General features: G+C 51.8%; 1 protein-coding gene across 7 annotated transcripts in view; it reads right to left on the reverse strand.

Annotated features, from left to right (window-relative positions):
* FGF13 (fibroblast growth factor 13) overlaps positions 1-23,367 on the reverse strand; it is a 184,411-nt gene that overhangs the window by 95,442 nt on the left and 65,602 nt on the right. Inside the window, exon 1 of one of the 7 annotated variants that reach the window (XM_039722635.1) lies at positions 820-1,071. The exons of the other annotated variants lie outside the window; for them this stretch is intronic. The gene's annotated coding sequence lies outside the window, so the exon portion shown is untranslated. Of the gene's footprint in view, positions 1-819; positions 1,072-23,367 lie in introns of those variants that run through there. 7 annotated transcript variants of the gene reach the window in all.

Here is a 23,367-nt window from a genome sequence, read left to right on the forward strand (position 1 = left end):
CAAGCCAATCAGTCTCCCAACCACTCCAGAGAGAAGCATTCCATTTCTGACATCAGCAGGAACTTTCCCACCTAGGCTGTCATCCTCGAGGGTGAAGGAGACTCTTGGAAAAATGGAGCAGAGTGTTCAAGACACCAGCAGATCACATGCAGTACAACCATGCCTTCAAATTCATCAGAAGGTCACCAAGCCTGCTCACTGAGAGCAGGACCTGTTTAAATATTGCCACTGTGGAGTGGATGGATCTCCATTTTATCCAAAGGGCACTTCCAACAGGGCAGCCTTACACATGGAATGTGCTCCAGCCCCACTCCTCAGTGAGGAGGGAGGAATCAGCACTGCTCTGAACCACTCAGCACAGACAGGGTCCCACTGGACTCCTCAGAGGCTGATTACACTCATTAGGTCAGAAGGAAACACATTTTGTTGGAATCTAGGCTTCTCTGCAATTGAGAAGCCCTCAAAGAAATAGAACAGACCAATTTATATGTTTGAAAAGTGAAATAAAGGCCTGGAATCATCAGGTTTCTAATGACTATCACATTTCTGTCTCACAGCCATAGGGGGGCTAAAGGATCAGCACCTCAGTGCTCCAGCACATCCTGGGGGGGCAGAGCAGGGGCTGAGGGGTCCCAGGGCAGGAGGGGAATAGGGAATAACTGGGAGTCAGGGAGAGCTGCTGGCAGAGCCCTGTGGGCACAAGGCAAAGAGCTGCAGGCAGGAAGGGCAGAAAGCCTGTCCAACAGCCACGCCACCTGCTCTGGGGGCTCACCCCTGCCCAGCAGCAGGAGAAGAAAAGGCACCACACACATCTCCTACCTTGAGCTACGGCCTTCCACCTTGTCCCCGTGCCATCTCTGCTGGGCTGGCTGCATCCACGGCAGGGCAGGCACTGCCCAGCCTGCCCCCAAACCCCGCTCCAGCAAACACAGAGGAGCACTCAAGCAGCAGCAGAGAGTCCCGGAGCAGGAATGGCCAGGAGCGAGCTCCAGCTCTCATCCCTCGTGTCCTGACGCGCGTGGGCAGCAGCAGGAGGGGCTGCAGGGCTGCACCCCACGCTGCTGCCGGGAGCCGAGCCGGGCAGATGGAGAGGAGCTCAGCAGGGTGGGATGGAGAGCTGCCCGGGCTGCCTCGGCTCCCTCTGTGAGCACACGGCTCAAACACCCTCCTGGGAATTAGCATTTACGTGCTACTTGTGCCTTCTTGGCTTGGGGTTTTTTCAGGCTGCTCCAGGCAACATATTTGTACTTCACTGGACACAGCCTTCCTAATAACCATCACTGCTCCTGGTAATTTTTAATGAGTTGATGCAAGGCAATTTCACTTCCTTGCCCCTTCAGAAAGAATTTATTAAAAAGATCTGTATAGGAATAATAGACTCATAATCAGAGAAGCCACATGCCACGATCAGAATTAAAGGAGCCATCTGTTTCTTTACAGTCATGCACATCTCAAACAAAAAGTACACACATGACATATGTCATTACTTCCACTTTCCTGAGAGAAAATATTTGCCATGATTGCCTCCCACAGGAGCGCAGGAAGCTGCACCACCAGCGTGCAGTGCTGGAGGAACCCTCCCACTGCAGCCCTCCAAGCAGCGGGTTCAGGCTGCATCTCTGCCTCAGCCAACCCAGGCCTCTGGGAATCCTCTGCAAACTTCTTTTGCACAAGATCTGCATCCAGGGCTCGGCTTGCTGCTCCCCACCACAAGAGGAGCTGCCCTGCTGAGCTCCACACACACACTCGTGTCTTACATCTGAAAGTCAGTTTGGGAAATCACACTGCTCACTGGATGATACATTTTCGTGTCAGTATGGTGTAAGATGCAATTTTTAGCCCTTCCATCTAATGTGACAATGCAGTGACGGAAGCAGTGACAAGTGCCCAGGCACAGCAGACACTCCCCAGCCCCAGCTGCCCTCAGCCCGCAGGGCAGGGAGCACTGCCCTCAGAGGCAGCAGCAGCTCCGTGCCCTCTGCCCTGTGCCCCTGGCCCACAGCCTGCCAGCTGAGCCACGGGCTGCGGGGGACCCTGCAGGGGACACACCCGACCACCAGCACAGGTGTGCCCCTGCTCGTGCCACCTCAGCAAGGCTGCAGGCCAGACACTGTTCACAGAGCACCAGAGCATCCCTGTGCCCACACACCCCAGTGCTGGCTGGGCACAGGGCAGGGCAGCACGGGCAGCACGGCTCCTGGGGCTCCTGCTGCAGGTGACACGGGCACAGAGATGGCAGTGCCAATGCTGGCACAGAGCTGGCAGTGCCAATGCTGGCTCAGGGGTGGCAGTGCCAGCGTGCTCCTGGTGCAGCACAGCTCCTGGGGCTCCTGCTGCTGGCAAGGCTGGCACAGAGCTGGCTGTGCCAGCGTGCTCCTTGGTGCAGCTCAGCTCCCTGGGGCTCCTGCTGCTGGCAGTGCTGGCACAGCCACCTCTGTGCCCGGCTCCCTGCACAGTCCTGGGTGCATCCCCTCAGCCACGAAGGAAATGGCTCCAGTACCTGCCTGCCCTGCCCCAGAAGCCCCTCAGCTCTCTGGTGTGTTCAGATGGCACCTATCAGAAGGCAAGCAGGATTGCAGGGCAGTGAAAGAACCAGGAGCTCTTTAACCCACGCAGTGTCCAAAGCCCTGAGCCCTCGCTGTGCAGGTCCAGGATGCCAGCTGTGCCCAGAGGAGCAGTCAGGGCACAGCTGCCCTGGCAGGGCTGCTCTGAGCCCTGCACTGCCCTGGCACAGCAAATGTCACCCTGGCCCTGGGACACGGCTGGCAGAGTCCTGCTCCCCCTGCCCAGCCTTGCCCAACACACCAGCCCTGACCCCCAGGGAACACACCGGTGACAAACGTTCTGGAAAAAGCCTCTCCTGAAATGTGGTAAAATTCTTCCATCTCAAACATCTCCTCCTCTTTTCCCTGCCTTGCCTCAGCTCGAACACTGAGGAGTTCAAGGCTCCTACTGTGCCCTGAGACACCGTGAAAGGATTTCTTCAGAAAAATCAAAGAGTGGCTTAATTTAAGTTTGTCTGACCTGGGCTGTTACCCTTGCTTTCAGTTATGGAAAACCTTTAAATAGGAACACAAAAAAAAATAAAAAAAAAAAAGGAAAGTAAAAGTTGTCTCTGGTTCTTCAGCTTCTCTCTGCAGGCCTGAATGGTTTTGCTGTAAGGGGCTCATGAGAGGCCAGGGAAAAGCTCTGAGGTTCAAACACGGAACTCTGCAGGGGGATGCTCCCTCTCCCACCTCTCTCCCTGCAGATCACCACGTGCACAGACTGATTCCATTGCTGCCCCTGAGATGTTCTGTGCTCCCCGTGCCAGCTCGGTGCAGAGCACTGTCCCAGCCCTGTCCATCCATGTTCTGCTTCTGTCACATCTTGCATTGTCATGCAGGACTGCCCACCCACGGCAATCACTCCTCTGCTTTCATCACCTACAGAAAGCATCACGGTGAAAGATGTTCCGATGGGAAGAACAAAACAAAGCACTTCATATCCTTCATCCAAACCCTGCATTAACCCTGCACATTTTTAAAGTACATTTTTAAGTCCTGCAAACATAGACACACACACACAGTGCATCTATTTTTTATCTAGCATTCTAAACACAAACTTGTAACCAAAGATGTGCACTGGGGCTACGATCAACACCAGATCTGTGTTTCAGGGGCACAAAGTCAGGACAGACTGCACAATTCCCACCCTCTTCCTCTCCACAACCACATTCCTGAAGAGCTAAGTACACTGACACCTCACTTAAAAAATAACTGAGCTAAGCCTCTGCTGAAGAAGAGGGCAAGGTGCAACCAAGATTTATTGGTGTTTCAGCTGTCCTTCTGCACCTTCACATCATTCTGCCTCCTAACAGTTGCACTCGGGGTACGCAGGCAAACATCCATCTGACAATGCCCCAGGCAGCGGCTGTGGGTGCCACTGCGTGCCCTGCACTGCCACCCCCGTGCCACCCGGGCAGCACTGGCTCCTCCTGGGGCACAGCAGGCATTGCCACGCTGCCAGCACGCCCAGCCTGTCCTGCTGGCTGCTCTGCTCCACTCGGACTGCCTCCCTGACCAGGCAGCTCCACCACAGCAGCTCCCCACTGCTCCAGCTAATAAACGCCAGAGATCATTTCTTTGTATTTAACTTCTTCTAGCAATAGAGGAGGCTATTTCGAGACCTGGGAGGAAGAAAGCAATCATCAGAGGAGTGTCAGTAAACTGAGCTCAGCCAAGGAAACCAGCAGTATTTCAGACAAGCTCTTTCTGGATCCTTCCATGGCTTCTTGCCTAACAAAGCCTGGCTAGAGGAGGCACAGCACACAGGCACGGAGGCACTGCCACTCGCTGCTACACAAGGCTGGAAATTCTGCTGTAACAGGGGGAAGAGCCATCCAACAAGCCCGGTTTGTCATCACAAACCTGAAGCACCCAGAGCACAAAGCCGAGCAGCCTGGCTGACGAGGGACAAGGGGCTGGCAGGGGACAGTGAGGGCACAGACTGTCCCTGCTGCCTCACCTGGGGCACAGCACAGCCCGAGCTGCAGCCCAGGGACACGCACACAGCTGAGCCCAGCAGCCAGAGGGCTGGGCAGGAGATGCCTGGCAGGGCAGGCTCTGCTCTGCTCCGTGCTGCAGCCCCTGGCTCCAGCTCACCTTGAGGGGAATACTCCATCAGGGGCTTCTGTTCATCTTAAAGACATCAAACCACCAGCCCGTTTTATAAACAAAAAGCCTTCTGAATGGAGAGGACTTCAGGCTAACCAACGCGCTGCAAGGTTTCTTTTGGATAATTAAAGTTCTTTATAAATGCTTCTCTCTTTGCAGGTCTAATCTGGCTTCAGGTCTTAAAGCAGTATTTCAAAACAAGAAAGGCAGCTAGGAGATGCACAAGAAGTTTTGGCAAAAATAAAAACTTTTATGCAAAATTGACCTGATTCTGGAAGAAGCAAAATGTGAACACAGCATGGCATAATTGCATGAATTCGTTATTACAGTCATTCCAGCGACATCTGCTTCTTTCCTTGCCTCACTGATTTGCACATTACACAAAGCAGACGGCACTGGATGCTGGTCACTCAGGAAGGTCACCCCCTGGCTGTGAGACATGCTTCCACCTTAATTATTTTAGGCTTAATTCTGACATAACAGGAATTTATTGCTATACAGAAAATAACCATATTCCAAAAAGTATCAACAGCAAAGCTGAAACACTTCTAAAACGGGACTGAAAGAATAAAGTGAAAACAAATATTAGAAGAAGGGTTACTTTTCTCTCCCAACATTCCCAGGATTTCCACTGGGAGTTCTTTTTCACTGTGATTTATCAATTTTATTTTCTTGTTTCTATCTCATCTCATTTTCATGTATCACATTCAAGGTTTGATTGCCCTGCTCCTGCTGGAAGGGTGTTTCAGAAATCCAAGCACTACACAGAGAATACAGAAATCACCAGAGAGTATCATTAGCAGAAGGGTCATTATTACTTTCTCCTGAATTTGCTCTTTTACTCATAATTAGACTGATCCTGCAATAGTCAAACCTAATCAATAAGTCTGTACAAAAAGTAACTGAATTGGGCCAAATGCAACAACAAAGTGTAAAAAAAATGGCATGAAATAGGTGCTATCATGATTAAAGAGTGAAAGACACAATGGCAAAATTCTCCTCTCTGACCTGTGCTGTGGTGAAGGCACAGGGTGTACCTGTAATTTCTGAATTGGGGATATAAATGGACTGCCAGTGACTTTCATGGATCTCCCTGTGCAAACAAAACCCAGAAAACCAAAATGGCACTGACAGAGCTGCAAAGGAAGAGAACATTTTCACTGCAGCTTGAAGAGCAGTGCAGTGTAAGACATAAATAAAATAATGAATGAAGCTGCATGGCTCAGACAGAAACCAGAAGTGCCACAGAGACCATCACTGTGTGGGATGTGGGATGTGCTGCAGGAGGGGCTGCCCAGTCCAGCTGGGCTCTCTGTGGGGCTGGGCAGCCCAGCCCTGCTGCTGCACACTGTTCTCACTCTGAGAACCCAGCAAAGCTCCTGCCCAAAACAGAAAACCCAGCAAAGCTCCTGCCCCACAACCCAAACCCAACAAAGCTCCTGCCCCAAACCCAACAAAGCTCCTGCCCCAAACCCAACAAAGCTCCTGCCCCAAACCCAACAAAGCTCCTGCCCCAAACCCAACAAAGCTCCTGCCCCAAACCCAACAAAGCTCCTGCCCCAAACCCAACAAAGCTCCTGCCCCAAACCCAACAAAGCTCCTGCCCCAAACCCAACAAAGCTCCTGCCCCAAACCCCTGGGATGCCCCAGCCCAGCACAGCCCACCCCAGACCTGCCCCTCCTGCACACACCATCAGGAAGCAGAAAATTATTCCGATTCCACAATAAAACAAAGCACTATTAATTGATTCTGAAGAGACACAATATGGAAATTGCAATTACACATCTCCAGCTGCTGAGACAGATGTGAACAGCAGCCATGGACTCTGAACTGCACTTGAACAGCACTCCCCAGAATTCCCAAGAAGACTGACAAACACAGACAGTCCTGCTGTGAGACTGAAGTGTGTTTTCCTAAAAATATCTTCTTGTTTTCATTTTTAAAGCCTTTTCTAGACTTTTTTTACACTCCATGCATTAATTGGAATCCAAAGTATAAATATGGCATGTGCCTGCCACAGCAATTACAGCGCTGAGACCCACAGTAAATCTTTAATGCAAATGCATTTATTGCAATATCTGAAAGTATCAAAAGATATGCAGGAAGTTAAAAATGTCATATGGGACAGTCATAAAACCACAGAATGGTTTGGGTGGGAAAGGACCTTTAAAGACCATCCACACCAGCCCCCAAAAGCCCTAAAGCTGCTTCAGTCTTGAAATCTGATAAGAGGAAGGTGGAAGAGGAGAATGTCCTTTTCAATAAGAATTAAAAGGGATTACACTGTTCGGAATGATTTTCCACTTCCACTGAAACATCAATCACAGCTCCCACTGCAAACTCTCTCATCACTGTTGATGCACTGTTTACAAACAGCCAAAAGCAGAAGGTTTCTTCTCTTTTCCAAGTGTATGACTCCTGCAGTTCTGTTGGGATTCCCCCCACAAAGATGGTCATAAAAAAGAACAATATATTTTATCATTGGACACAAACCCAAGTCTCACACATTTATTGCTTTCTTTTAAGAGCCATTGGGTAAAACTCATAGAACAGGAAAGAAGCCCCAGCTGAAGTTCCATCAAAGTGAACTCACACCTCAGTCAGTTAATTAAATAATCTGTGCCATCCTGAGGGCTCTCAACACTGTCACAACAACCATAAGCAGTGATGGGGATAAAATACTAGTTCTGAACTGCTCTCATTAATATTAAGCTGAACCAAACCACAGAGTTCCAACTTTGCTTAACTGGCATTAAAAAGAAGTGTGGGCATCTTTAAACTGCACAGGCATTGATCTCTGTGTTCAATACTTCTTTTATTTAGGGATATTTAAAAGTGTAAGGCAACAGAAGCCTTTCCAGTGAGAAAGGCAGGCTGTTAGCACAGAACCCAGAGAAAACCTGTCTGGTTTTCTCTCTTCCCTGAGAAACTGCCAGAGGTAATGAAGACCCGTTGCACAAGCCCAGCTGCCACGGCGAGAGAGGCAGCTTTGAAAGGGATCTATTTTTAGAGGGATGCTAAAGGTCAGCTAGCTGAGGCCTTTCGTCATGCAGTGTCATCCCCACGCTAGGCCTGAAGATGCTCTGGAACAAGGTGTTTGCTCTACAGTAAATGGCAGATTTTTTTCCAAGACATTACTGATTTGCAAGTTCACCTTCAGCAAACAGTGCCAAAAGTGCTCTCAGGAAAAAGAAATGGCACAATTACAACTTGAGCAGGAGACAGAAAATCTCTGTAAAAATATAATGAGAGCTTCTGGAACGCTGCTATGATCCTGCTCCCATGAGAACAGCAAGAATCAGAGGATCATATTTTTAGGGAAATACACAACATTTCAAGTTCCTGAAGAGCCACTGGAATGTCATGTGGTCTACAGGAGGCCACAGAACAAAAACGCACCTGTGTGAGCAGGCCTGCTAAAGCCTGACTGCACACGTGTACCTCCACATCCCCCTCCTGCACCGGGGGACCCGAATGCCCCAGGAGCTGCCCTGCCTGGGGACACTCAGCCAAGCCCCCCGGCTCTCCAGCCCAGCCACATAACAAAAACCCACCTGTGTGAGCAGGCCTGCTAAAGCCCGACTGCACACGTGTACCTCCACATCCCCCTCCTGCACCGGGGGACCCGAATGCCCCAGAGCTGCCCTGCCTGGGGACACTCAGCCAAGCCCCCCGGCTCTCCCAGCCCAGGAATCCAGCCCTGCACAGCCGGGGCTGGCTGGGAGCCCCGGGGAGAAGGGCTGGCAGCAGGGCATGGCCTGGGCCAAGCCCAGCCCAGCAGAAGGGCACAGGGACCCCCAGGACCCAGCTGGGGCTGGGCTGAGCCCCCCAGGGCTGAGCCCAGGCACGGGGACAGGGGCACTCTAGCCCAGGAATCCAGCCTGGCTGGGAGCCCTGGGGAGAAGGCCTGGCATCAGGGCATGGCCTGGGCCAAGCCCAGCCCAGCAGAAGGGCACAGGGACCCCCAGGACCCAGCTGGGGCTGGGCTGAGCCCCCCAGGGCTGAGCCCAGGCACGGGGACAGGGGCACTGCAGCCCCAGAGCACCCAGGAGAGCAGCCAGCAGGGCAGGGCAGGGACAGTGCCAGGGCAGGGCAGTGCCAGGGCAGCCCAGGGCTGAGCCCAGGCACGGGGACAGGGGCACTGCAGCCCCAGAGCACCCAGGAGAGCAGCCAGCAGGGCAGGGACAGGGGCCAGGCAGGGCAATGCCAGGGCAGGGCAAGGCAGTGCCAGGGCAGGGCAGTGCCAGGGCCAGGCAGGGCCGGCAGATGTGCAGCCACAGCTGGGCAGCAGGCAGCAGTCTGTGCAAACCACATCTCCCCTGTCTGCCCAGCCTGACCCCCCACAGCTGGGCACAGCTGCTCCTCCCTGGACACAGGAGCCAGGCCCCAAGGTTTCCATGCATTATTTAACCCCTCTGCACTTGCCAACAAAAGTTTCTTCCCTTCTGTGAAGTCCCACTTTGGCTCTTCTGTCTGAGGATTCACCTGGGATGTCTGAGTTGAAATGGAGCCACTCCTCACCTCCCCCAAATGGGGGCAGGGCAGGGACAGGGCAGTGCCAGGGCAGGGCAGTGCCAGGGCCAAGGGACAGATGTGACCAGTGCCAGGGGCCAGGCAGGGCAGGGCAGTGCCAGGGCCAGGCAGGGCCGGCAGATGTGCAGCCACAGCTGGGCAGCAGGCAGCAGTCTGTGCAAACCACATCTCCCCTGTCTGCCCAGCCTGACCCCCCACAGCTGGGCACAGCTGCTCCTCCCTGGACACAGGAGCCAGGCCCCAAGGTTTCCATGCATTATTTAACCCCTCTGCACTTGCCAACAAAAGTTTCTTCCCTTCTGTGAAGTCCCACTTTGGCTCTTCTGTCTGAGGATTCACCTGGGATGTCTGAGTTGAAATGGAGCCACTCCTCACCTCCCCCAAATGGGATTGCTTGGCAGCTCACAGGATCACACAAAAAGAACCCTCTCCTCTCAGCACTGAGTGTGAACCCTCTCTGCCAGCCTCAGGCACCACCCTGCCTCTGCCACACAAAGCAGGAACAATCTCAGGTATCACCGGCCAGGACCTGCCTGTGGCTGAGCAGGGAATGGTGGCAGTGCTGCCAGGACTGAGATGGACAGCAGCACAGGGTCACTCTGACACACCCTCTGGACTCTGAGAAGATCACTGCCTGGGCACTTCCACAGATCCTTGCACACAAACAGCACCAAAGAACGGCGGGGAAGGAATTCATGTTTCAATTTGCAAACTACACTTGTACAGCAAACTTGCAGAGAATCAGAACATCACGAATTCTGACAGCTTTGTCAAAAGGAAGATAAAAAACAATAGAAAAAAAGACTGGAAGGAAGAACACGAGAAGGAAAGGCTGACCCTGCTGGTCCAGGAGCATTCCAGCTGGAACACCACCAGCACTCCTGGCACCAGGCACAGCAGGGTCCAACCAATTCTTGCTGCTTTCAGAGTCCACGCACCTGACAGGATAAAAACTGCAGTCCTTGAGGATGCCAGATGTGACTTTGAATGGCAGGGGAAAGGAGGCAGCCTGATCTGTCTGTGTGGGGCAGGAACACAAACAGCACAGACAGCAGATCTACTGCACCTTCTGCCTTCTGCTCTGCTTTCCAAACCCTCTCTGCCCAAGAACAAAACCCTCAATCTACTCAGGAACTGCTCTCACAAGTTGTTCCAGCTCTACAATGCAGAAAGCAGGGCCAGTGAACTGCAGAGAATCTGAAATGCTTTCAGTGACACTGGAAAGGAAGAGCAGTGCTTTGCCTGTACTCACTTCTTAGCAAGAGAGGGAAAGGAAAAAACTAAAGAGCTGCCTTGTTGTACAGCACTTCGTGCTTCAGTGTTATTTTTATTATTTGTTATTGCCTAGGGCATGAGTTTACACGAAGTGAAGAAGTGGAAGAACAAGGTACCATTTTTATTTTTTATCTCCTACGCTCCCATAAGTCACAGTCACTGATGTTGCACAACTTTTGTCCCCATTATTTTCAGGATGGACTTTCCTGCTTCTCTATCACACCATGTTCTGCTTCATCAGAAGCTGAGCAGCAATTTCCTTCGTAGCTCAGATCACAGACATAAAAATGTGCACCACTATCAGGATGATTTACAAAAGGCACTGCTCCTCTGCACCCTCCACACAGACACTGGCCTCCTTGTCTCCTCTTTTATGACAGGTAGCAAATGAAGTAATGAAGCAGAAACGAAGTAATAAAATAAAGATAAATCATTCATCTTGGGAAGGTCTGCATCAGACCAATTAAAACAATGCCTCAGACACAGTGCCATAACGCATCGTACCTATGGGAAGAAGGCACTAGCATGAGCAAGCCCTGCAATTACTGCTTTCTCCAATTATATCCTTGGAGATTTCTAGCTCCAGCATAATAAAAGATTAACAAATTGAAATATATTTAAAAACTGAATCTCTCTGTTTTTTCCAGTAAGCTATTAAAGGCACTGCTAGTGACACATCTCTGCCTGGAGAGGAAACCAGCACACGTCACGACCAAGAGCAGCTGCAGCCAGAATCACTGAGGATGAGGAGGGTCTGCAGGGCTGAGCACTGCACACCAGCATCCCAGCATGGAGAACAAATACAGCAAAAAGGATGGAAAAGCCAGCCCTCCCCAGTGTGAAACCTCCACCCGGATGGGGCAGAAACCCTGGGCACTGTCCCAGTGACACCCTGGGCACTGCACACTGGCACCCAGGGCTCAGCATGGCACACCAGCATCCCAGCATGGAGAAGCAAACACAGCAAAAAGGATGGAAAAGCCAGCCCTGCCCAGGTGAGAGCTCCACCCTGCTCTGCTCTCTCTCTCTGTGTTCCCAGCAGCAGTCTCCCCTGCAGTGAGTCCCAGGCACAGAAACCTTCCCTGCCAGGGTGGCTCCTGAGGCCCCTCTGCTGCACGGGAGCACCTCCACTGCACACAGGGCATGGTGCCAGGCAAGCCAAACCCGCGGGTTTCACTCAGCCCTGCAGAGTGCCCTGCCAGGCCTGGGAATGTTCTGGCTGCATCTCAGAGCCCCATCTACCCCAGCACAGGGGTCTGGGCACCTGCCAGCAGACCTGCCTCTGGGCACTTGGTCCCATGCTCCCTGGTCTGTGGAGCCTCCCATGGGTCTACAAATCAACCCAAATCTGGTCTAGAATTTTATTCTCTCATCTAGAGTCCTAGTCTAAGAGTAGCACCCATTCCCTCCCCATCTGTTGATTTCCCAACGATTTTATAGCACTGGTATCTAATTAGAGTGTATCACTGCCTGTTACAATCACAAGTCTTTTACTGACTGCATGACCCGTGGAGCCCTTTTCATACTCCAGAGAGAATCTCCATCAATACTACACTCAACATTTCAAAGATCTAGCAGAAAGACTGAAGAAAATAGGTTTGGGGTTTTTTAGCTTATCACTCCTGACCACTTCAAAGGTTTACAACAAAATTCGGCGTCAAAAACAATGAACATGAGTTGAACATTGGTGAGATTGCAAAGCACAGCAAATGCGCTGTGACAGAGTGAACTGAAGCATGATCACACAGGCTATCAGACAAATGTGGATCACTCGAACGGACTGGCACGGCTTAGAGGGGTTTTTCTTTCATTTATAATTAACCAAGGCTGTCACATCCCTGCCTCACGCGCTGGCAGTGTGTACACTGTGCAGGACACAGCCCGTGAGCCAGGCAAGGCAAGCTGGGTGTGCTCAGGGGGATGCTCAGCCCAGCACCACGAGCAGAGGGGAATGGTTCACCTCAAGCAGGGGCAGCAGCTCCAGCTGCTCCCCCGGTGCCCCCACCTGCTGCAGAAACCTTCCCTGGCTTCTGGAGCACGGGCAGCCTGGGCTGTGCCCCCTGCCTCCTGCACAGACACCTGCTGCTAGCCAGAGCTACTGGACAGAGCCAGGAAGGGCCTAAAAAGCAACAGGTGTTGCAGACAGAGGAAGCTTTCCCAGGAAGTTCTCAAGGAGGAGAAGCTTGTCATGCTGGCAGCAATGCTCAAATGGAAATTGCACTAGGAATCACAACAATAAAGTGTGGAACTCCAGTTTAGACAAGGAACAAACCCATTTAAGCAAATTAAATATTGCCCACTGTACTGTAAAAATATCTGCTTCTGCTAGTAAATAAACTCAGAGTGATTTTAGGGAATCCAGGGTGAGTGTGACTGCTGCAGTGCCCCTGCTGTGGGCCTGTCCCTGCAGCCCTGGCAGGAGGGCACACTGCCCCAGAGCCCAGGGCAGCCCCACTGCAGCTCCCGGGCACTGCCAACCTGTGCCAGCCCCAGCAGAGCCCAGCCAGTGGTGCCAGCCCTGCACAGGTGCCAGCCCTGCACACCCCAGCCTGTGGTGCCAGCCCTGCACACCCCGGCCAGTGGTGCCAGCCCTGCACAGGTGCCAGCCCTGCACAGGTGCCAGCCCTGCACACCCCAGCCACTGGGCTGAACATTTGACTGCAATAAATGGATCTGGAGGAAGGCTTTCTTTACTGACAACCTGCTTTATTTTTGCCAGCAGGCGTGAATCCAAACAGGATCACGGTACCCCAGCCTGACTTCAAAGGGTTTGAACATTTAATTTCTCGCAGCTTTTGCTTCCCTGTCCATGGTACTGCAAACACACCCGCAGGCCCCAGATCTCCTGCGTGGCTAATTCAGCGCTCCTGTTTGAAGATGCCAACGTGAGAGGGTGAGCTGCACTGCCAGGCCAGGCTGGCACGCCTGGGCGCTCTGCAGGGCACGTGGCACACGGAGCTGCAGGCTGGGACCCTCTCCACACACAGCCTGGCTCCAGAGCTCAGGTGGGCCAGCACTGGGCAGCACACGATCCCCCTCACTGTGCCACAGCACAGGACCAGAGACCAGATCTGAAATGCAACGCAAGGAGGCAAGTGAGGCCATCAGCAATGGCTCTGCATCTGCAGGGCAGCAGGCCCCCAAGAACCAGCTAAGCACATTAACCTGGTGAGGATCACGGATTTCCCCCCAAACTGACTGTGTGTAACCCCTGCACCACCCACTGCAGCCCGGCCAGCCCTGCCAGGTGCCAGTGTCCCTGCCCCGCTGACATCCCGGGAAGCAGCACGGCCCAGCCCTCCCCAAAGAGCATCCTCAGCTCAGAATCTCCAGTCCAGTCACGGGGGAAGGGTTTCACTCGTGAATGGCCTGACAGGCTCTAACTGGCACTGCCTGTGCTGCTCTCAGCCCCAGCTGGTCTCTGCTCTGTGCCCGTGCCACAGCCAGCAGCGCCCAGCCACTGCTGGCACCAACCCTTCCTTGGTTCTGCTGCTTCTCTGCCACCAGGCACAACCAGCTGCAGCTAAGCTCAGGACAAACACCAAGGAAATTATCAAAAACCTCTTGTCTTCCTGCCCCAGCATCTGAAAGTTAACACAGAAGATCAGGCGTTTCTATCACAAAGTTCTTGGAATTTTTATTCCAGTTAAAAAGGTGTCCCTTTCTGTCTTGGGATGAAAAGCTACATCTCTACATCCATCACCAGTCTGAAAAGCATGAACCCAAATTTAGTTCAGGTCCAACAAAGATATAATTTAATTCTGACCCTATTAAAAACAAAAACCAAAACATTTTTAAAAACCCTGCAGGGCTGTTTTGTTTGCTTTAAGCAGACCCGAGATGCAAAGGCGGTTACACTCACCTCTCTCCCATTTAAATTTCATGTGCATTGTTAGTCTCACCTGCTTTCCCACACGTCCCAGGTGCACACAGCAGCTGAAGGCTCCTTTCCCCAGCCCCAGGTGAGGTGGGGACACCTCCACCCTGCAGGTGAGCCGTGGAGCCCAGCACCAGCGCAGGGCAGAGCCTGGCCCAGCCTGCAGGTCCAGCTCGCGCCCCACACTCGCACACTGAACAGAGAAACATCTCTTCACAGCTTTTCACATTTCCCGTGAATGCTGACAGAGCCAAGAAACTCCCTGAGCTCTTCACTTCTGGCACAGAACGTTTCAAGATGTGTTTTCCCTCATCTAAAGCTCGCCTCTGCCAAGCAGTAACACACCCCAAAATCAGAGCTGCCGAGTCTGAATGAATTCTTGATTGAGTTGTACAAGACTGCTTTGCTCTCAACTTCCTACACCTAACCTCAGGAAATTCCCAGCCTAACAATGAATTGTCTTCTCTGTCACACATAATGAAAGAACAGCCACGGAGTTAATTCTGCTTCTCAGCCAGTGCAGAGCACAGGGAACTGAGGGGCATCAGCACTCGGGCTGCTTTCCACACTTAGGTCTGAGCAGAAGCAGCTCAGAGCTTTGATAAAAACTGATCACCCGACTGAAGGCAGAGAGGTTCAGAGCTCCTGACATCTCCAGAGAGCTCAAGGAAGGAGCTACACAATCCCTGCCCCTGAAGGGCTCGAGGAGGTGGAACGGGAATGAAACAGGGCAGGAAGACCCAACAAGACAATTCCAGAGCTGCCTCTGGAGTGGCAGCATCAGCCACTGAGCACCAGGTGCTGCTCCACAAGCTGCAGGGCCCCAACACCACAAAAATCCCTGTTCCAGAAAAAATCCCAGAGCCTGGAGAGGCACACACCGACCTGTGCTGGAAATACAACATTCCCAACACAGCAAAAGCGAGCAGGTGATGGCACAATGTCAGATCTGCAAGAACAAGACAAGGTTTGGAAAAACCTGCAGCAGGAGGTGGCACTTTAAAGAACCAAGCAGCACAGTATGTGAAAAGCCCTAATCCATTTGCTTGGTGGAAATATTACTCACTGGATGGCTCATCTCAAAGCACAGGCTTTGCAGTTTATCCTCCTCAAATGACTCCCAGAAAAAATTAGTCAGGTGATTTGCAGGATATATTGATTAGAGAGGTTTAGCTAAGGATCAGAAGAAACATCCAGCTTTATCATTCAGGGAGAAGGAAAGAGAAGAAAGAAAGCCTGCAAGCTGTTATCACTGTGTATAAATTGGGCTTTATTAATGAATTAACTGACTACACAGAAAATGCTAGATAACTGTTAAAATAATGGCATTTCTCTCTGAAAAAAACGGAGCAGATCTCAGAAAAAAGTGATACAAATAAAATAAGTCTTCACTGTTTGCTTGGTTTCTTCTAGTGTCTATAACAAGCTGAATTTTCACCTGAACATTCCTGAAAAACCCTGAGATGCTCAGTTTTCTCTTCCAGCTCACAACTTTTTCCACCTTTACATAAAAACATCCTCAGCTTGCCTCTGTTAAATCCCAGCTGACATGAACTACCCAAACTCTCCCCAGTGAGCACTGCTTTTCCTCAGGGTTAACTCTGAAGTGCTCAAAGTACAAAACACCCTGACTGTGCTATGTACACACTGAAAAACCTGGGGTTCTTCTGCACCAACCTGCACCAAGCCATGGGTGCGAGCAGCACAGCTCCCTGGGCTCAGGCTCAGGCCCCACGCCCACAGAATGCCCTGTGGAGCTGCCCTGCAGGAGAAGGAGCAGCGCCCTGGGTGTTCAATAACCCCAGCACGGGCTCGTGGCACTGCCAGCAAGATCCAGGGCAGCTCACAGCCTGAGCCTGGCAGCCTCGAGGGCATCACTTTGTGTGCAATGCCTGCGTCCTCCTGGCACTGCCCTGCGTCCCAGGAGGGCTGGCACACTCACCTGTCCCTGCCTGGGACACTCACCTGTCCCTGCCTGGGACAGTGACACTCACCTGTACCCTGCCTGGCACACTCACCTGTCCCTGCCTGGGACAGTGACACTCACCTTCCCACAGCCTGGCACACTCACCTGTCCCTGCCTGGCACACCCCACTCACCTGCCCTGAGCTCTGCCCCAGCCCTCGTGCCCAGGATGGTGCCAGGGCTCCCCGGCTCCCGAGGGGCATTTCCAGCCCTCCCTGGCACTCTCTGTTTCCTTGGGTAATCAGCTGAGCCCACTCTGGCTGCAGTGCTCAGCAGCAGACACTTTCCAGGGATGCAGGAGAAGTGCATTGAAATTCCCTCAGGCTGAGAAGGGAAATGAGTTCAAATCCACAATCCGAGGTTCATCAGCTCATCCAGGAACCTCTGGGAAAAGTGCTACGTCCCAGATGTGTTCTTGTTTTATGAATCATGATTCTCTAGCAATTAACTCATTTAACTCATTTCAAGAGGAAAAAGATGCTTCAAAGGTTTTTTGTTTTTATTTTTGGCTTGAGTTAAAAATATATATTCTTGTCAGTAAGACATGCTGATAAATTTTCTTTTCGTTTCAGAGCATATCTATTTTGTTTTTATGTGCTATTTTAGATCAAGCACAGAGCCAACAACATAAATGCAATTATGTATTCAGCTCGATGCTAAAGTTTCATTTAAAGTCAAACCAGAAAGTATTAACAGACAGTGACAGGGTAGAGCAGTGAAGTGGCAGATTAAAAGATCCAGGAATTCTGCTTACTGGGCACATTTCGATGTTTTCTCATTGTCTTTACGGCCCTTCCTAAAATCCTCATTATTGGCAAGACAATTCTCGTGAGAACGAGCCCCTTTCTCGCTGCTGTGCTGCATTTCTGGGAAGACAAAGAGCCAGCTTGGTTTGATGATGTGAAGCACCAGAAATGAAGGGGAGGCACAGGCAGCTCCCAGCCAGCGACCCTGCCAGCCCTGCCAGGGGACAGCAACCCTGCCAGCCCCCCCAGAGGGGACAGTGACCCTGCCAGGGGACAGTGACCCTGCCAGCCCTGCCCTGCCAGGGGACAGTGACCCTGCCAGGGGACAGTGACCCTGCCAGCCCTGCCCCAGAGGGGACAGTGATCCTGCCAGGGGACAGTGACCCTGCCAGGGGACAGTAACCCTGCCAGGGGACAGTGACCCTGCCAGCCCTGCCAGGGGACAGTGACCCTGCCAGGGGACAGTAACCCTGCCAGCCCTGCCCTGCCAGGGGACAGGGCCAGGAGCCACCACCTTGCAGGACAGCACCTGTGAAAACGTGCCAGCTTGCTGTTTTGCACAGAGGATGACCCACTGGTTCTAACAGTGCAATCCTGTTGCCTTTCCTCGGTTTGGATTTTGTGGCACCTCAGAGCAGGAACAAAGTGTAACCCTCGGGTTGTACCCCCCCCCCAGAGGGGACAGCGACCCTGCCAGGGGACAGTGACCCTGCCAGCCCTGCCAGGGGACAGTGACCCTGCCAGGGGACAGTGACCCTGCCAGCCCTGCCAGGGGACAGTGACCCTGCCAGGGGACAGTGACCCTGCCAGCCCTGCCCTGCCAGGGGACAGTGACCCTGCCAGGGGACAGCGACCCTGCCAGCCCTCCCCTGCCAGGGGACAGGGCCAGGAGCCACCACCTTGCAGGACAGCACCTGTGAAAACGTGCCAGCTTGCTGTTTTGCACAGAGGATGACCCACTGGTTCTAACAGTGCAATCCTCTTGCCTTTCCTCGGTTTGGATTTTGTGGCACCTCAGAGCAGGAACAAAGTGTAACCCTCGGGTTGTACCCCGATGTAAAATTGTTTCCCATGGAAATCAGTTAAGGTTCTAAGTCTTCCTGTCAAATTCGGCAGAAAACAACCCCAGTATTTTTCCTTAAACTTAAAGCCAGTGGCATTCCATACTCTGGGAGTCTGTGGAAAGGCCCCAACTCTAACACCTGTACAGGAAAAAGTTCTCCTTGTGGCACTGAGAATGTGCAAGCGAAGCAAGCAAGACGTGTGACCCACCAGAACATCTTCCTTCAGCAAAATGACCCCATTTTCTCTTGGTTTATGTCTAAAGCAGGCTTCCACTGGTTTACCAAAAGAAATGTTCTAGCCTTTAAAAAACAAAAAAACCTCACACATCCCTTGATCCCCACACCAAGAGCACTGAAATGAAAATCTCTCTCTCATTCTGTGCAATTGCTGTTCGTTAAGATTTCACTAATTTAAGTCAGTCAGTTGCTTGTAAAAAGGCGAAAGCTCGTTGCAGACCTTCTGCATGTTCAGCAGTTGGACGTCCATGGCAGCTGGGAGCTCCCTTGCTCTCAGAGAGCAGACCTGGCTCTGTGAGAGCACAGCATTGGGGTGCAATCACTCCCGAGAGGGCAGCTAAAGCAGCTGGTCTCCTTTACACTCCAGTCATTTTCAATACTAAAATCACTTTCAAGAAACACTTTAAATGAAATTAAAGAACCAAATTGAGCTTCCATTACTTGAATTGTTTTTAATTGCTCTGGATGCTGAAAAGGAACCCGTGCTCCTTTCATGGTGGCTCCTCAGGCTGGAAGCAGCACCAAAAGCAGAGCACTGCATGAACTCACAGCCCTGTGGCACTGAAGCCATCATCCTCCTCGCACTGAGGGCAACAAGACACTTCATTTCAGCAGCACTTCAGGACTGCAGCCACCTTTGCCCAGGGGCAGCTGCCCACCTGGCTGCTGCAGAAGCAGAGCTCGTGTCCTTGGCTCTGGAATGAACTGCTGGATGTGCCTGCTGGACACAAAGCTCTGCAGGAAGTGTTTCACAAGCAGGGCACAGCAAGCACGTCTGAGAGAGCATTCCCACACACCCCTAGTGCTCCCAGGAAAGATTTAATCACTGGAGGAGCCAGTGGAGCACTCCAGCACTGCTGGCTGCGATGGTTCCACAGAGCCCAAACAGTTTCTTTACACAAACTCTCTTCAAGACACCTCATTTCCTTCTCTCCCCTGAAATCCCTTGACTCGCTCACATGAGCACACTTCTGCCCTCTCCTTGCCTGTCCAATACAAGAAGTAAATCCTAAAGCTAAGGCACTCACTCATGGGAGCTCCATGATGCACTGGTGGAACTCGGTCCATCATTAATATCCAGAGATCACCAACTGCTCCACACACCCACGCTACCCCAGCAGCTGCTTTGGAGTCCCACTGCCCTCTGCTCCCATCCACTGCAATCCCACTGCTCCCCTCCCCTTTACCAGGCACTGTTATTTACTGCACCCACACGCAGCGTGCCAAACCCACACTGGGCTCCCTCACCCCTCAGGAGAACAAACCCCTTCTTGGCCTCGGACAAGCTGGAAAAGTGTAACACCAAAAATACAGTCACAGCAAATGGAGTGAGGACAGCGAGCTCCTTACATCACAACTCTTATCTCAGTGAGTTTATCTTTAATCCTACAGAGAGCTCCACAAAACTGAGCAACATTTCAGTAGATCAGAAATGGAATTCATTATGTGAGAAGATCAGAGACACCATAGGACTGAAAATTATTCAGACAAATCCTGGGAAAAGGCTTCAGCTGTGGATGAACATGATCCAGCCCCACACGGTGAACCCAGCAGAGCTCTCCCAGACCCAGCACGGCGTGAGCAAAGGCAGGACACGCAGGGACTAAGGGCTGCTTTGGCAGATGCTGGGACTGCCAGGGCACAAAAACTGCCCCAGGGACTGCCAGGGCACAAAAACTGCCCCAGGGACTGCCTGTGGCTGTGCTGGGAGGGGACACAGCCAGGACAGGGACACCCCAGGGCGTGTGGCCTCGTGGCCCATGCACCACGTCACTGTGGCTGTGCTGGGGATGCTGGGGATGCTGAACCTGCCCACCCACGGGAACTGAAAAGGATTTCCTGCCTTGGCTTTGGCTTTTGCTTTGCCTTTTGAGCTGCCTTTTTCTCAACCCCAAACTTTCCTCACTTTTGCCCTCAGTTCTCTTGCTCATGCCATGGCAGGGAGTGAGGCTCAGTGGCTGCTGGGGTTAAAGACCAGCCACAGCCAGTGAGGATCAACTGATCTCAGATGCCTCAAAAGCTCATGCAAGTTTGTTCTCGAGATAAAATATGAGCAGCTATGACATGGTGAGTTAGCTCTGGGTATTATCAGCATTCACCCACTTGAAATATATTAACAGCTCTTTTATTATTTATATATTATGAGGACGTCAATCCATATTATGAATTATGAACCTAATTCTGCTCCCAGTAATATTAATGGCAGACAAATGTGTCTCTACACTTAATATATTCTTTTCAATGTCATTAACTTATTAGCGAATATCAAGTTCTGCTGTCACTACAAAACACTTCAAGTTATTCTACAAAATGATCTAGTATCTCAGAGAAGAAAAAATGCCTTCTAGAAGAATAGTCATCTCTCTTCTTAAGAGCCCAAGACAGAACATCCCTCTGATGTCACTACTTTCAACATTAATTTAATTTTAATTATCCATATTTCACTCCAGCCCAAGTGGTTCAAGTAACAAAAAAGGGCAGAATATTGCGTGGAATGTCTCAGAAGTTGACACCACTTCCTGCAAAATGAACTAAAATAAACCATCAAAACCCAAAACCAAACTAACATCCCACAGGAAAAAAAAAAACCAAAACCAACAAAACCAAGCCAAACCCCTTACTGCTCTTTAAAAACTAATTCTGGATAGGCCCATCTATTTGCCTGGATCAGCATTTCCTCTCCTAATCACAAACTTCACCAAGCACACCCACAAATTTAGAAAAAATAAAAACAAACGCAGACCACTCAGAAGCATAGATCAAGGGAAATAATCCTGTCACAGCAAGGAAAACCACAAAGCACCCAGGGATTTGATGAGCGCGAGAAATCAATCGTGCATCAAGTCGACTGATGCCGTTTATTTTAAGTCCTTCTTTTCTGATTTATTGCCATCATTGCTGCCAATTTGCATAGATAATAGAACAAGACATCCTCTCAACGTCTTAATCAGGAATTAAAACGTAACACTGGTGCATCTCTGCTCGCCAGCGAGGCACCACATGAACGTTGGATGTCACTTTGCTCTGGGGTGCTGCTGGGCTGGGACGAGGCACCCTGGGCTCTGCACCGGTGCCACACCAGGTGCAAGAGCTGCAGGGCAGGAGCAGTGAGGCAGGCTGTGCCAGCACTGTGGCAAGCACGAGGCTGAGCTCTGCTCCTGAGAGCAGCTCCATTCTCCCCCCAGCACAGCCGCAGCTGCAGTGTCTGCCCGGCGCCTTTCCAAGCTCTGCCAGCTCCTCCTGAGGAGCCAGGAGATTTGTTCCCACTCCCAGTGTCCTGGAGAGGAGTGGGAAGGCTGCTGCTCAGCAGTGACTGCTCTGACAGGTACCTGCATCACTCACAAAAGCACCACAGCTATGCACAGCAGTTTAACCACAAGGAGAGCCTCACCCCAAAGGGGCAGAGAAGGGCGTGCTCCAGGAGCAGCAGCTGTGACACAAAGTGGTGAGTGGCAGCGTGCAGACCAGCCCCGAGCGCTGCCTCTGAGCAGCAGGCTCTGCACAGAAAGCGAGCAAGCTCAAAGTGCACGCTGCCTCCAGGAGCTGTGCTGGGAGGACGTGCCCGCAGGAGCCTGGCAAGGCAGCAGAAGGCACTCTGTGTGCCATGGAGAGCAACAACGGGCAGCGGAACACAAGAGCAGGCAGGCCTGGTGCCGGCCGTGCCTGCAGGACAGTGCTGGATCAGGCTGCACAGGAGTCCAGGGAGTTCGGGAGCACACACCCTGAAAGGAGTCAGTTCCCACTGAATGAGAACGTGAATCCCCCCCAGCCAGCGAGAGGGACCCTGGCCACTGCTGCCCCCAGTTCCCAGGGGACGCACACCGGCTCTCTGTGCCTCCCCTCCAGGGCAGCCTCTGCAGCTCTGCTGGCAGGAGCTGCTCCCACGCGCTCGGGGCTGGGGTCACTGCTGCCCCCAGTTCCCAGGGACACACACCGGCTCTCTGTGCCTCCCCTCCAGGGCAGCCTCTGCAGCTCTGCTGGCAGGAGCTGCTCCCACGCGCTCGGGGCTCAGCGCCACACTGCCTCTCACCTCTGCTCACCCGGCCAAGGGCAGCAGAGACAAAGAAATGCCCCACGACCAAATGCTGAAGCCTCCCAAGTGCTCTCCCCAAAACTTCCCAAGGATTGCAGGTTGATTTTGGGGCTTTTTTTGGCCTTGTCAGAGGTGTGTGGATCTCTGACTAACAGACCCAGGTCTTGGGTTGCACCAGGCTCTCAGAGGCTCAGAGATGGGGACAGTGAGAGCACTTGCTAAAGAAGGAAAACATGATGGTGGCTCTGACATTAAACACCTTTACAGGTGTTGCTTCCTTTAACTCTGCGAAAATAATGAAGAATTAGGTTTGCTGAGAAGTTCCTCCTGCAAAAAGAGCCTATATTTAGATGAAAGATGAAATATGCTACATATCTCCGTGTTAAAAATAACTGCAGTATTAAAAATTAAAATTATCCTACAAAGAACTGTCATTATTAGCAGCTCTAACGCCAGGTTAAAAATTAAATCCAATCAGCACAGAAAAACATTTGGAAACCCTTTTAAAAATGAAAGGGACAAAGATTTGATTCTGTATTTCATAGTAGCTATGGTATGAAGCGGAAATTTGCTTCCCAGTAAAAAAATCCCTTGCTGTTCCTGACGTGGGGCCAAAGCTGGAGCTGAAGCAGGCGTGTGGCAAGGATCTTTACCATCAAACCAGCCTCAAGCCAGCTCCCAAGGAAACATCCTTTCAGCAGAGTCGAGGAAGCAGGATTGCTCAGCACGGTTACTGATGGAGGTGGGTAGAACACAACCCCGAAATATTCCAGGAAATGCCACTGAGCAGCCAGGGATGCTCCCCTGCAGCCCCAGAAGCAGCTGCAGGAGCAGCCCAGGTGTCTGGCTCCAGCTCTCTGCCACAGGCTGCTCCTAACACCTCACTACAGGGGATTTCTCCAGTTTTCAGACAGTCTCTCCTGAAATTCATTGCACAGAGAGCAATCTAAACTGCACTCTGCTTCAAATAGAATACCTCAG

This window comes from Passer montanus, unplaced genomic scaffold (genome assembly GCF_014805655.1).
Source record: "Passer montanus isolate IOZ18808 unplaced genomic scaffold, ASM1480565v1 scaffold49, whole genome shotgun sequence".
Taxonomy (NCBI): Eukaryota; Metazoa; Chordata; class Aves; order Passeriformes; family Passeridae; genus Passer; species Passer montanus.